This window comes from Protopterus annectens, chromosome 1.part1 (genome assembly GCF_019279795.1).
Source record: "Protopterus annectens isolate FY-2018-M chromosome 1.part1, PAN1.0, whole genome shotgun sequence".
Taxonomy (NCBI): Eukaryota; Metazoa; Chordata; order Ceratodontiformes; family Protopteridae; genus Protopterus; species Protopterus annectens.
This window is the reverse complement of record NC_056726.1, coordinates 556415691-556428107: the sequence shown is the minus strand read 5'-3', so window position 1 is coordinate 556428107 and position 12417 is coordinate 556415691.

The following is a 12417-nucleotide window of genomic DNA, read 5'->3' as shown; positions in this document are numbered from 1 at the left end:
AATGTGAATCTTTTGGGCTGTTATATTCAGGGATTATTGTAACAAGTCTGTTTTTCAGAGGCAGGTCTGGGATGACTTAGGTGTAAAATAATTAAGACTGGCATTTCCCCTTTGTATTTAATAGATCCCTTAGAATCACAGGGATCTGTGGCAAAGAACACACTATATTTTTGTTCCAATTAATTGAGAAAATAGATATTGGTGCATCAGCAGAAGAGCTGCCTAAACATGTATGCTGATGATTCCACAGAAATGTAAAACAGTCCACCTTGGGTTGATTTTGTTATCTCTAAGAATATTTTGAATGTGTCTTTGTCCAGTTGCCACTCACAAGACACTGATGGTTTTCTGCCAAGCTGTCTGGGAAGATATTATTATTGTTTGGAATGAAAATCTCTTGAATGTATTTCAAGTAAATAGCGTTTTCCCAAATAATCACAGCAACTCTGCAAAGAGGGTAAGAGTGGACTCCACTTTTTGACATACCCTGTCCACTGCTGCATTGCTTGTCATAGTCTGCAAAGTCTTGGTTTTATGACTGATTACAAAGTTATTATATGATATGATATTTCTGTGGGCATCATATGCTGCTTCCTCTGAGACTGGTACCACTGCATCTGAAAATTTTGATTTTGATTGTGAGTTTTCCAGACATGCAGGTAGGTGCATGCATGTGTGTGCCTTCTGTGAAGGTTGGGCACTGGGCTGGCAACTCGACACCACAAAAACTTTACTGCCAATCAATCTGCAGACTGGTGATATGCTCTGATGACCCCTAAAGCTGAAAGACATTGCAAAGGCATCTAGACTAACAAGTTCATCTTTAAATTCAGCTGCTACATTCTTTCCTCCAGTACCAGTGTAGGTCAAATCCTTCATTACTGCTGACCATGTTTTGTCTGCCCTCACCAAAACAAAAAATAAATAAATAAATAAATAACACTTCCATGGACCCAGATAAAATAACCAGTTATTTACAGGGAAGTTGAATTTAAAGCATCATCATCCAGCCAAACTATTCCTAAGTGTCTTCAATCCCTGCCTCTCCAGATGCTGTGTATCTATAGAATCTAGAAATTCCTTAGTCACTCCCTGTCATACAGTTGGCCACTCTACTGTACAAGGTAACTAGTGGTCCATCAGTCTCACTAATCTCATATGTAAAACCCCAGAACATATTATTATAAAACTAATCAATAAGAGCATGCAAGATTGCAGACACTTTAAACCTTGTTTGGCTTTGTCAAGACTAGATCATGTTTTGTTAATTTTGTTACCTACTTTGAAAAATGGACCAAAGCCCTATAATATAAATTTCCCATCCACACCATTTATCTGGACTTGGTCAAAGCAACATCAACCTATTAGTATCCCGCTGAATTACAAAAGGACTATCAAAGAGAACACATCAGAATAAATTGTACCCTCTGCAAAATGCAAAATGTTACTAGTGGTATCACTTATGTAAATGGAATTCACCTTAAGACTGACATCATAATCTGGGATTCATCAATTTGCATTGACAATGAGTTGTTCTTAAATCAGTATATCTCCAATGTTGTCAAAAAAACTTTCTTTGTGTCTAATTTCAACCATCCTGGTTTCTCATTCAGATCCTAATATGTCATAATTCCTTCTGTTCTTCCCTTATTCATTCATCTCATCATTAATTTTAGTGTGCATAGATCTAAACAAATTTTCCAGCTACAAGAGATCCCAGTCTTTTAATAGAAAAAGTTCCAAGATTAAAAGAAATGCTCTTATTCTGCCAAAACAGAAGAAACAAAAAAAACCCAAAAACTTTATCCTTATTTTTAGCGTCTACAGATTTAGGCAATGTGATCTGTGCCTTCCCTCCTGAGTTATGTCAAACTCTGCTCTCTATGACCTCATTTTCCTTAGAAAGAAAAAACTCCTCAGTTAAAAACCCATTTGAAAGTCCTAGTTCTATGACAAAATATCAACAAGTCAGTTTTTGCCTCTCTGGAAAAGATTATCAGTGGCAAGACTGGACAAAAAAAAAAAAAGGAAGAAGAAAGATAAGTGTAGGGCATCTTACTTCAGTACATGAGTGAACATCTGCAATAACAGCCATCACTAGAAGATAACTGATAAGAGTTTTGCCACAAATTTGCTGATATACCACATTATTCACAACAGATAAAGTTGCAACTGATAATATTAATTCAGAGAAAAAGACAAATTCTAGTAATCCGTCACTCGATTATAAGAAGTATTGATACTTATATGTTGTGCAGAAATATGCAGAGCCATACTGTGCCTACCATGAGTAAATATAAATGACAGTACTCATTTTTTGGATTTGGGCATACTAGTGACAAAAAGAACAAGTATTACAGCATCATAGCCCATATAGGAGCTACTAATATAAACCAAAAGAGATACTATAGCAGTGACCATGGGAATGATGTAGTTTAAGAAAACTTACCATGACAGTAGATGTTCTAATGATCACTGTTGCAGTAGCCTTTGTTATATGAGTTATATCCTGCAGAGGAAATAACAGACAACTAGCTTCCAAATTTTGGGTCTATATTATAATCTCAAAAGTTTAATAGTTCATATGCATAAACACTGAACTGTATGCATCGAACTATTAAACAATCGAACCCCGATAAAAATATTTTTAACCCTCCCAAAAAAAACTAATGAGAGTAGGCAAGGGGGCAAGCCCCCATGCAACCCCCACCTCCACTACTTAAATATACCAACTCCGAGATCGCGCTACAGTGTAGGAAAGAGAAATCTTCCCTTTCCGCACCATAATCCATTGAAGTGCGATCTCAGAGTTGGTATATTTAAGTAGTGAGGGGACTGGGGGTGCAGGGAAGTTTGCCCCCCTGCCTAAACACCCTTTACTTTTTTTTTTTTTTTTTTTATAGGGTCTACTAGAATTTCAATGGTTTAATGTTTTGATCACTAAAGTTCTATCTTTAGTGATTCGAAGCATTAAACCTTTGAGATTCTAATATAGACCCCCACATTTTCTGGGCACCTTCCACAGACCCAGACCATTAGTCAGCTTGTGCATTTGGGAATTTATGCTGAACTTACTAATAAGACACACACACACACACACACACACACACACACACACACACACACACACACACACACACACGCACACGCACACGCACACGCACACGCACACACACACACACACAATGCAAGAGGGGAGGAGGAAGTGAGCAGCTATTGCAGAAGTAATCATTCAAACATCTACTGTTATGGTAAATTTACTTACACAACTGCACTATCTTCTTCATATGGACCACTGCTTCAGTAGCCTAAACTGTATGGGTAGGTCACCATAGCTTAGGACAACTGTGGGGTGGAAGAGGAAAAGACCATGAACCCCTAAAGCCTGGTCCTGACAAAGTCTGTCCTAGACCTGGTACAGGAATCAAGCTTATAGTGCTTTGTAAAAGTATGCACATAGAACCAAGCTGCTGCTTCTAGAATACTTCTAGAGTCCAGCTCTTGCCAAAAAGCCATAGATGAAGCCATGTCCCTGGTAGACTGAGCCTTGATCCTGCCCAGAATGGAACTGTTGTGGTGGGAATAACAAAAAGTAATAGCTTGATACAACTATATGGAAATAGTCTGCTTTGACACAAGTTGTCCCTTCTTCTTAGTTTCACAAGAAATGAGCAACTCATAGGAAGTTCCAAAAGATTTTGTTCTGTCAAGCTAGTACCTGAGTTTTCTGGAAATCCATGGTATACAGTATCTTTCTCCCTCACTTTTAGGGTCTGGAAAGAAAACAAGGAAATTTATAGTTTAGCTTAAAGTAAACTTGGCTATTACTCTAGCCATAAAAGAATGATTAATTCTCAAAGAAACATGCTTCTGTGAAAGATGAGATAAAACTGACCCACCATAAGAACTTGCGACTCACTTATTGTAGAAGTCAGAGCAATCAGCAAAACTGTTTTCCATGTTAAGAACATCAAGTCAGGAAAATGAGCTGATTCAAATGGAACAAGAGTTAGCTTCTCTAACACAAAAATTAAAATCCCAAGGAGGGGTCACTGGTTTTCTGAGAGACGTGTTATGTAGCACCGCGTTCAAAAACATTTTCACATGAGAATTCATTAAAAAAGGTGAATCAATGGGCAAATATGCTGAAATGGCAGACAAATGAACCTTGACAGGGAAGTAAGACAGGTGAGGGATAGTAACTCATACAAATGTTGTAAATCAGAGAAACACTAGTCTTGGTTGGTTGTTTTGTTGGCATCAACTAGAAAACTTTTTCCATTTGCTAATACATAATTTTCTAGTAGCAGGCTTCCTTGTCTCCATTAGTACCTGTATCACTTCCATTGAAAAAAGCTGCCTACAGGCAATTAAGCCCCTATCATCCAGGAGGGGATTTTTAAAAAGACCATTATGAATGAAATGCATGAAGTGAATAGGATATGATGCTGTGAACACTGGCTCTAGATGGCAGAGAATGTTGATGTGACACTCCAAACCCATGTGTAAAACTTGGATGAAGGGGTGGGTGGATAGATTATGTGGATATTATAAAGATGTGGTAGGCAAGGATGTAAAAAGACTAGATGTTAATAATGACAGTGGTACAACAGTTAGGACTCTTGCCTTTGGTGCTGAAGGGTATGGGTTCTCTTCCCATAAGAGCTGGATTGGTTGCTGACACTGCATTGCAACATAAAGGTGGTGCTGCACTTCTAAGTGTGCTGTCCATCAGATGAGCCATTAAACTAAGGCCTGTCTGCTTGAGTTGGTGGTAGGTGCCATGGGATCTTTTACATCCACCTCAGCTATTGAAAAAAGTAGGGGAATTTCCCAGATGACCTGACCCAGTTTTATCTAGTAGAATAAATACTACCTCAGGTCTCCTAGTGGAACTGACTTGGTCAGCAGAAGAATAAATAAAAAATAATAAAACTGTTTGGAACTGTATAGTAATTATGGAAAGCCAGAACAGGTGAAGTATTATCTGATATTATAAACAGGATTAAAAATGACCATGGAGTAAAGAACGGGGAGAATGAAAAACAATGAAAGCAGTACGAGGAAACGAAAAATGCTTGTGCTCTAATAAATTAACATGATTATAAATATGTAAAGAGCCTTACTCTTTTTGATAAGTGCCTTTTTAATATCCATATGAGCTACCACCAACTCATGCCAGTGGGTATTTGATTTAATACGAGGAACATCTAGGGAAAAATATGAAAGACAATAAGAGACCTTTTTAAATGTATTACGAGGGGTAACAAACCAGTTCATGACAGTAAAACTATAAGGAGAATAATCTGATTTATACAGACTGAACTGAAATCTCAACATTATTTACAAATGATTTTGTCTCCATTTCTGGTTCTAAAAGCTCTACTTTAAGAATTACATCAGGAGAGGTAGAGTGAGGCACCTTTAGGGATACAGATATGGATATAGTAACATTACTTAGTAGGCCAACTACACAGAGGTATCAGGACTGGATGTCATTGCTAACAGAGATCTGAAGACGTAAAGACACACACTGACAAAAACTGTTAAATTAAAAGTTTATTGTTTGCTGAGACACATAATTCCAGATGAGTGGAAGTTCATCATAGTAATACTGCTATAAAAATGAAAGGGTCTGAGTGAAAAGATATTTATCTACAAGGCTATAATCATATTAAGTAACATAGGGAATGTCATGGAGACATTAGTTCTGGGGAAAATATTGGAGGAGTTAGTGACGAGCTTGACCAGTGTCCATCAACATACATATGCAAAGAATAGCTGCATCAAGACACGTAACCAGTTATTGCAAGCTAATGTTATAACAGGCATAGAATGAAATATTCATGCTGATGTATACATTGGCGTCTCTGCTTAGTAAAGAAAATCATGAAATGCTGGCAATTAAATTAGTCAGTACAGGAATATCCACATTATACGTTAGGTAGAGAGCAGCACGGCTAAAAACAGAAAATGGCAGACTGATTACTTATCCTATCATGGCAGTACTGTTGGGATAAGACAGAAGGATCCCACAAGAATCTATTATATGAACTTGTGTGTGTGTGTGTGTGTGTGTGTGTGTGTGTGTGTGTGTGTGTGTGTGTGTGTGTGTGTGTGTGTGTGTGTGTGTGTGTGTGTGTACAAGATATAAAAATTCCATCAAATATTGTTTATTGTCTGTATGCTGCCAAATTACATTTGGAAAAATATGCAACCCGTTTGTAAGATCAAGAGAAGTTTCAACAATTTAGTTGAATTGTGTGATTGTGTGTCTGGACAGATGAGAATAGCACGATAATTAATACAGATAATACCAAATGTATGACCTTCAGTCCTTTACACTTACAGCATAAGTATAGATTTTCTTTATTTAAAGACCTTTGAGTATGAGTTAATTATTGATTATGTTTTAGTGATCATCCTGATAAGGCAGTGAGAGAATTTACAGAGATAACTGGGTACGTCAGAAAATTCATTAAGTCAGGAAATAATGGTATGATAAAAACAATATATTACAGAGTAATAAGACCTAAACTCTAGTATCTTAACTGTCTATGGATTCCAATATACAATAAAAGAAAAGCGGTGGGCTAGTTTAGAGAGAAGGCAGGGCGCATTGGTGCAGCAGTCAATGTTGTCGCCTCACAGCAAGAGGTTCTTTGGTTTGATTCTCAGGTGAGGTGCCTTCCCTGCATTCACATGGGTTTCATGCAGGTGTTCTGGTTTCCTCCCACGTTCCAGAGATGTGTCTGGAGTGTTTATCCCTGGGCCTCATCTGAACATTAACACAACTAAAGATTTAAACCTCTGGAAATGTCGCTGTCTGAAAAAGAGTGAGAGGGAGCACTTTATGTTATTAAGAACATTCAAGAAAAAACAGGATCACAGACTGGATTTCAGACCGTATAGGTAACAGCTAGAATAAGACACATGTGAACATCTATGATAATTTGCACAACATTAAAAATGCACTGATGCTTATTATGAGGAAGCACACTGATAGGAATTGCAGGCTGTAGGAACCTCATCTCACAGCTGACATTTGTGTTGTATTGCACTGTATTGTAACAAGTTCCGCTTCAATGATAACTTTGTCATGCGGCACTGCCCTTGCTTATGCAACAAGCTTACAACACATATTAGTGAGTATAAAATCATAGCAGCAGTCAAACTTTGATCAGATGAATGGATGGAGTCCTTAAATTCATCCCATGAGTCAACTACTAAAAATGTCTAATTATGCTAAAGTAATCCTTATCATACATCAGTCCTCTGTATTCCTTTGCAGCTTCTCTTGTCCTCCATTTTCTCTAACGTCTCTCTATTGCCATTCTTCTTAGCATAATCCATGCTTAAACCATTACATCCATCTCTCCAAGTTACCCTCTGCGATCATCTTCGCAGTTATTAGTTTGCCTTCAATGGTTCCTTTTCTTTGGTATTGCTAGCTAGACCTGGAATGGTGGGCATATTGCTGGCTTGGTATAAACCTGTTAACTTATTTCTGGTATATTGAGGCTGAGGAGCATCAGACTGTACAAAAGATGTGATCACAAGAGAACAGGGATGGCTAGGTAGATGAGGAAAGGTAGGAAGGGACTGGAGAAGAGGAAACAGCAGAAAAAAAAAGAAGAAAGTACAGTTGCATAAGCTGCACTTAAACCATAACAGTAGATGGTCCAAATCCTCACTGCTGCAGTAGCCTTTAGGCTATATGGGTTTGGTCTTGTCCAAGACACAACAATCTGTCAGTTTCCAAAAGCTCTTGCTTCCACCCCTGCTATCACTCTGACTGCTGATTGGACAGACCTGCAGAGGGAAAATCAGCAGTTAGTGTAGAAAATCTTCAGGACTTTCTTGCCTACAAGTTAAGAATTATTGTACTCATCCTGATTTAAACAAACAAAAAATAACCGCCAAACTGTTTTCTAACAAAGCTGTATACAATAGTAGTGGGATGGAGGGTGGGTGTAGCTACTGCAGCAGTGAGGAATTTGAACATCTTCTGTTATGGGTAAGACCTGTACAACTGTACTATGTTCATCATTCCCACTGCTATATTAGCCTTTTGGCTATATGGGTTGACTAACAAAGCAGATCCAATCAGGAAAGAAGAAGGATATTGATCCAGGAGTTCCTGGAAAATGGCCCTAACAAAACCAGTCCTGAATCTAGAAAGGGAGTCTAGTTTGAAATGCCTTGTAAACATATGTACTGAGGACCATGTAGCTGCCTCTGGAATATTTCTAGAGTCTACCTCATTCCAATATGTCATCAAAGAAGACAAAGTCCTAATAGTCTGTGCTCTGATACTGCCTGGAACTGGTATATAATAGTGAGTATAACAAAACGCATTAGCTAGGGACACCCATCTGTAATAGACTATTGTGATACAGGTTGTCCTTTCTCAGTCCCTACATAAGAAATAAATAGATGAACAGCTTTTCTAAAGAACATAGCTCTGTCAAGATAGTACCTGAGCTGCCCATGCATATTCAGATTATGTAGAATTCCTTCTCCCTGGTTCTTATGGTCAGGATAGAACACTGAGAGAGTGATGGTATTATTTAAAATAAATTCTGAAATGACCCTGAGCATGAATGAAGTATTTTTTTATGACACACTATCACTATGAATGACTTGGTAGGGTTGTCCACCATGAGAGCTTGAAACTCAGATAATCTTCTTGCAGATGTCAGAGCAATAAGAACAGTTTTCCATATAATGACTCTTAAATTTGCCACATGTACAGTTTCATATAGATATGTGGTTTATTTTTCTAGCACAAAAGTTAAAGATCTAGGAAGAAATGGCAGCCTTAGGTGTAAAAATCTTTTCAGAGACTGTTTTACTAAAAACATTGAAGAAACTGGAGGATCAAATGGCAGATATGCTGAAATGGCCACAATATGTACCTTAATGGAAGAATATGAAAGGCCATAGGCTAGTAACTTACACAAATATTGGAGCACCAGTGATACATAATCCCTGATAAGGCCCTGATTATCAGCTAGGTACCAATTAGAAAAATTCTACCACTTGCCAATATAAGTTTTTTAGCAGCAGGATTGACTGTCTATAACAATTTCTCTGCTGAGGTAAGAAAATCCTCTTTTCTTACAGATACCATTTGCACTGGAGACCAGAGCTTAACTTTTTGTTTTTTGTTTATGGCTATCCCCAAAAACTGACCTGGAGAAGGAATATTCATCCCTTGAAGTGGAATCTTTCCACTGAGACATCCAGAAGCATCTCCAGGAAAATCTCCATGCCACAGAAAAGATGGTTCTCCCATACCCATATCAGACCTTGGAACAGCCAAACAGGATATGGCTGACCAGTGCTACATGGTGGCCAAAAGAACTATATAGTGGAAGCTGGAGTGGTAAGTGAGTGGTCTGAGTAATACCTGTTGGCACCTACAGATTCACCCGTCACCTGCTTCAGTAAAGACTGAGCCTGTGGAGTCAGTAAAGGCTCTCTGGTATTTTTTTTTTTTTTTTGGAACTTCAGAAATGGACCAGCAGGAGAGGGGATGGCACTCATGCTGTGACCAAGGAATATGCTTCAGATGCAGCTAAAATTGCTAGAGCGAGAGGGTTGTAAGATAAGTTATCAGTTTACACAAGCAGCACACTGACAATTCCCTCTCACACAAAGTTCCCAAAACACAATAATATAGAAGCAGTACACTAAAATCCTGTCAGAAACCCCCTTAGAAAAAAAAATTAGTCAGTCTAACAGAAAGAAATGGCAGGTAAGTTGTCACAGAGTGGACACCAGCACTGCATGTTCCAAAGTCGTCCCTGCCCAAATAAAACACTGACACACATTAAAGTATTACAGAAAATTTTCACAGTTTACTTCCGAAATACATTTCTTCATCAATAAAGCACCCAGAATAGCCAAAGCTAAAAATAATGGTCCCAGACAGAAAATAGATGGTAATAAAGAAAGTCTGGGTTTCTTAACGAACCACAAACTATTTTCAAGAATAAAAGTAAAAGCATTTTCATTTTTTTTTGTAATTACAGTAACATCAAAAGTTATATTTACTATAACATTACATTTGTGTTGTCTTCTTCCATCTGTCTCAAGCTGTGGGTTATCGGATCTGATTGGAACTGAGGCTTGCACTTTTGTCTCCTGGCTATGAAGCTCAAACACCTGTGCCATAATGCCCTGTGCTACCTTATCTGTTGAGACTGAGTTTGCCACTAGCATACTGGACCCTCCATATAAAACTACTAACTGAGGGAACATCAGCCCAAGAACAAAAGGGGTCTTAACAGAAAAAAACATCAGGAAGGAGAACAAGATCCACTTGAAGCCAGAATCATAAATGGCAATCTGACCAGCAGACGTAGGGAGAAAAGGTTGAGATTGATGGAAGAGAACACCATGTATCTAGCATTATGGCAAGTACATATATTTCATATTTGATGTTGTCTCTTCCATCTGCCTCAATTTGTTGGACAGAGTGTCTAGCCAGGCTGATCCTGATGGTATAAGAGAGAACATTCCAAAGAATGGAGGAGCCAAACATAGTCTTTGATCTAGATTGGCTGTTAAACTTGTAGTAACTCACAAATATATCAGTATCAGCTGCTAAACAATTTTCAACCATGGATGCATGCCTAAAAGACCATTGAGGTAGCAACTGTCCTCATGGAATGAGCCTTTGGTTTAGAAGGTAAGGACAATCCACCAACTTTATAAATGAAAGACATACATTCAATAAACCATCCTTATAGACCTTAGAGACTCCCTGTCCTGCTGTAACTTTGGAAAAGGATATGTCCTTCATCCTGTGTAAATAAAATCTCATTTGTCAGTTGTTGCTGTTGTTTGTCTTTAAGCTTTTTCCTGGTAAAGGGTCGCCACAGCAGAACTCCGGTCCGCTAATGATTGGCAGTAGATTTTTTTTTATGAAACACCGAGGTGCCAGCTCGACGCCCAACCTTCAATGAAGGCACACCCATTTACACACGCATGTCTTTCGAACACCACCCAACCACGGGGAGGACATGCAGACTCCACACAGAAGGCACTCCCAAGCCAAGCCGAGAATCAAACGGGAGAACCTCTTGCTGTGAGGTAACAACGCTACTGCCGTACCACAGTGGCATTAAAGTACAGATATAAATATTGAAGTATGTACCTGCCCTAATTACAAAACTTCAGGAAAAACACTGGTAACTGAATAGATTGATTTAAGTTAGACTCAGAGATACCTTATGCAAAAAGGCTGCATTGGTTTGTAATGATATCCTGTCCTTGAGAAAAAATGACATAAGGAGGCTTACATGGCAAAGCCTGAAGCTCTGGCACTCATTTAGCAGAACTCACAGCAACCAAGAAAATAATTTTCCAAGATAAAAACATGAAAGCCACATTAGCAGCAGGCTCAAAGAGAACCCTGGTTAAAGCCTGTAATACAAAGGACATATCTGAAGGAGGAACCAGATGTCTTAAGAGGGCCTGAAAAGAAATTTCCCTTTTGAGCTGACAGGAGAATGTGAACCACTCTGCTGGATAGCTTGGGATCTTTGGCTATCACTAGAAGTGGAGGAATCAATTGATCAATTTGAGGGATGTGAGATCTGGGTGAGGCTGACCCTACAGGTACAAGATGAGATCTGTAATTGGATACAGAACCCATAGACGGTGAACAAGGTGAGGCCTCAGGAAGGGAAACCAAACTTGCCTGGACCAGAAGGGGGCTAGGAAGATAACAGTCACCTTGTACCATGCTGCTATCTGTAAAAACTTTACTACCAGGGGAGTTGAGTGATATGCCAAGCATGGACTACAGTATCACCCGAGGACTGTCTCTTCTGGGGAATCAAGGCAAAGTATATGCTGCACTTGGTATTGTAATGCATTGCAAACAGCTTGCAGCAAGGCTGACCCCACTGGGTGGAAATTTTTGTTGCCACTATCAGACTAAGGGACCTCTTGTGAAGCAAAAGAAAACATCTGCTCACAATAAAACCAACACAAGGAATGCACTAAAATACCACAAAAATCCATGATAAACCAGAGCTAATACAAACATTTAGGTGGTATACCAGACATTACTCGAGCTTTCTGGATTACCTCTGTTTCTTTTTATATAGGTTTGACTAAGAGAAAATTGTATAAGTATATGAGTGAACATTTATATGACATTAAAACAAAAAAATATGGCTAATGTCTTATTTAAATATCTGAATATACATCTTAAATGTAAGAAATTGTATTTTAGTGTGTTATAGCAGGTAGCTGAAAATTTAAGACAGGGGTAATACAGAAACAAAGTGGAGGTGAGAGAAGCTATTTGGCAGCTTAGATTGGGTGCTGATAAACTGCCAGGTTTAAATGAAATGGTAACTATTATTTTTTTTTCATTAAATAGTAAGTTGAATAAAGAAT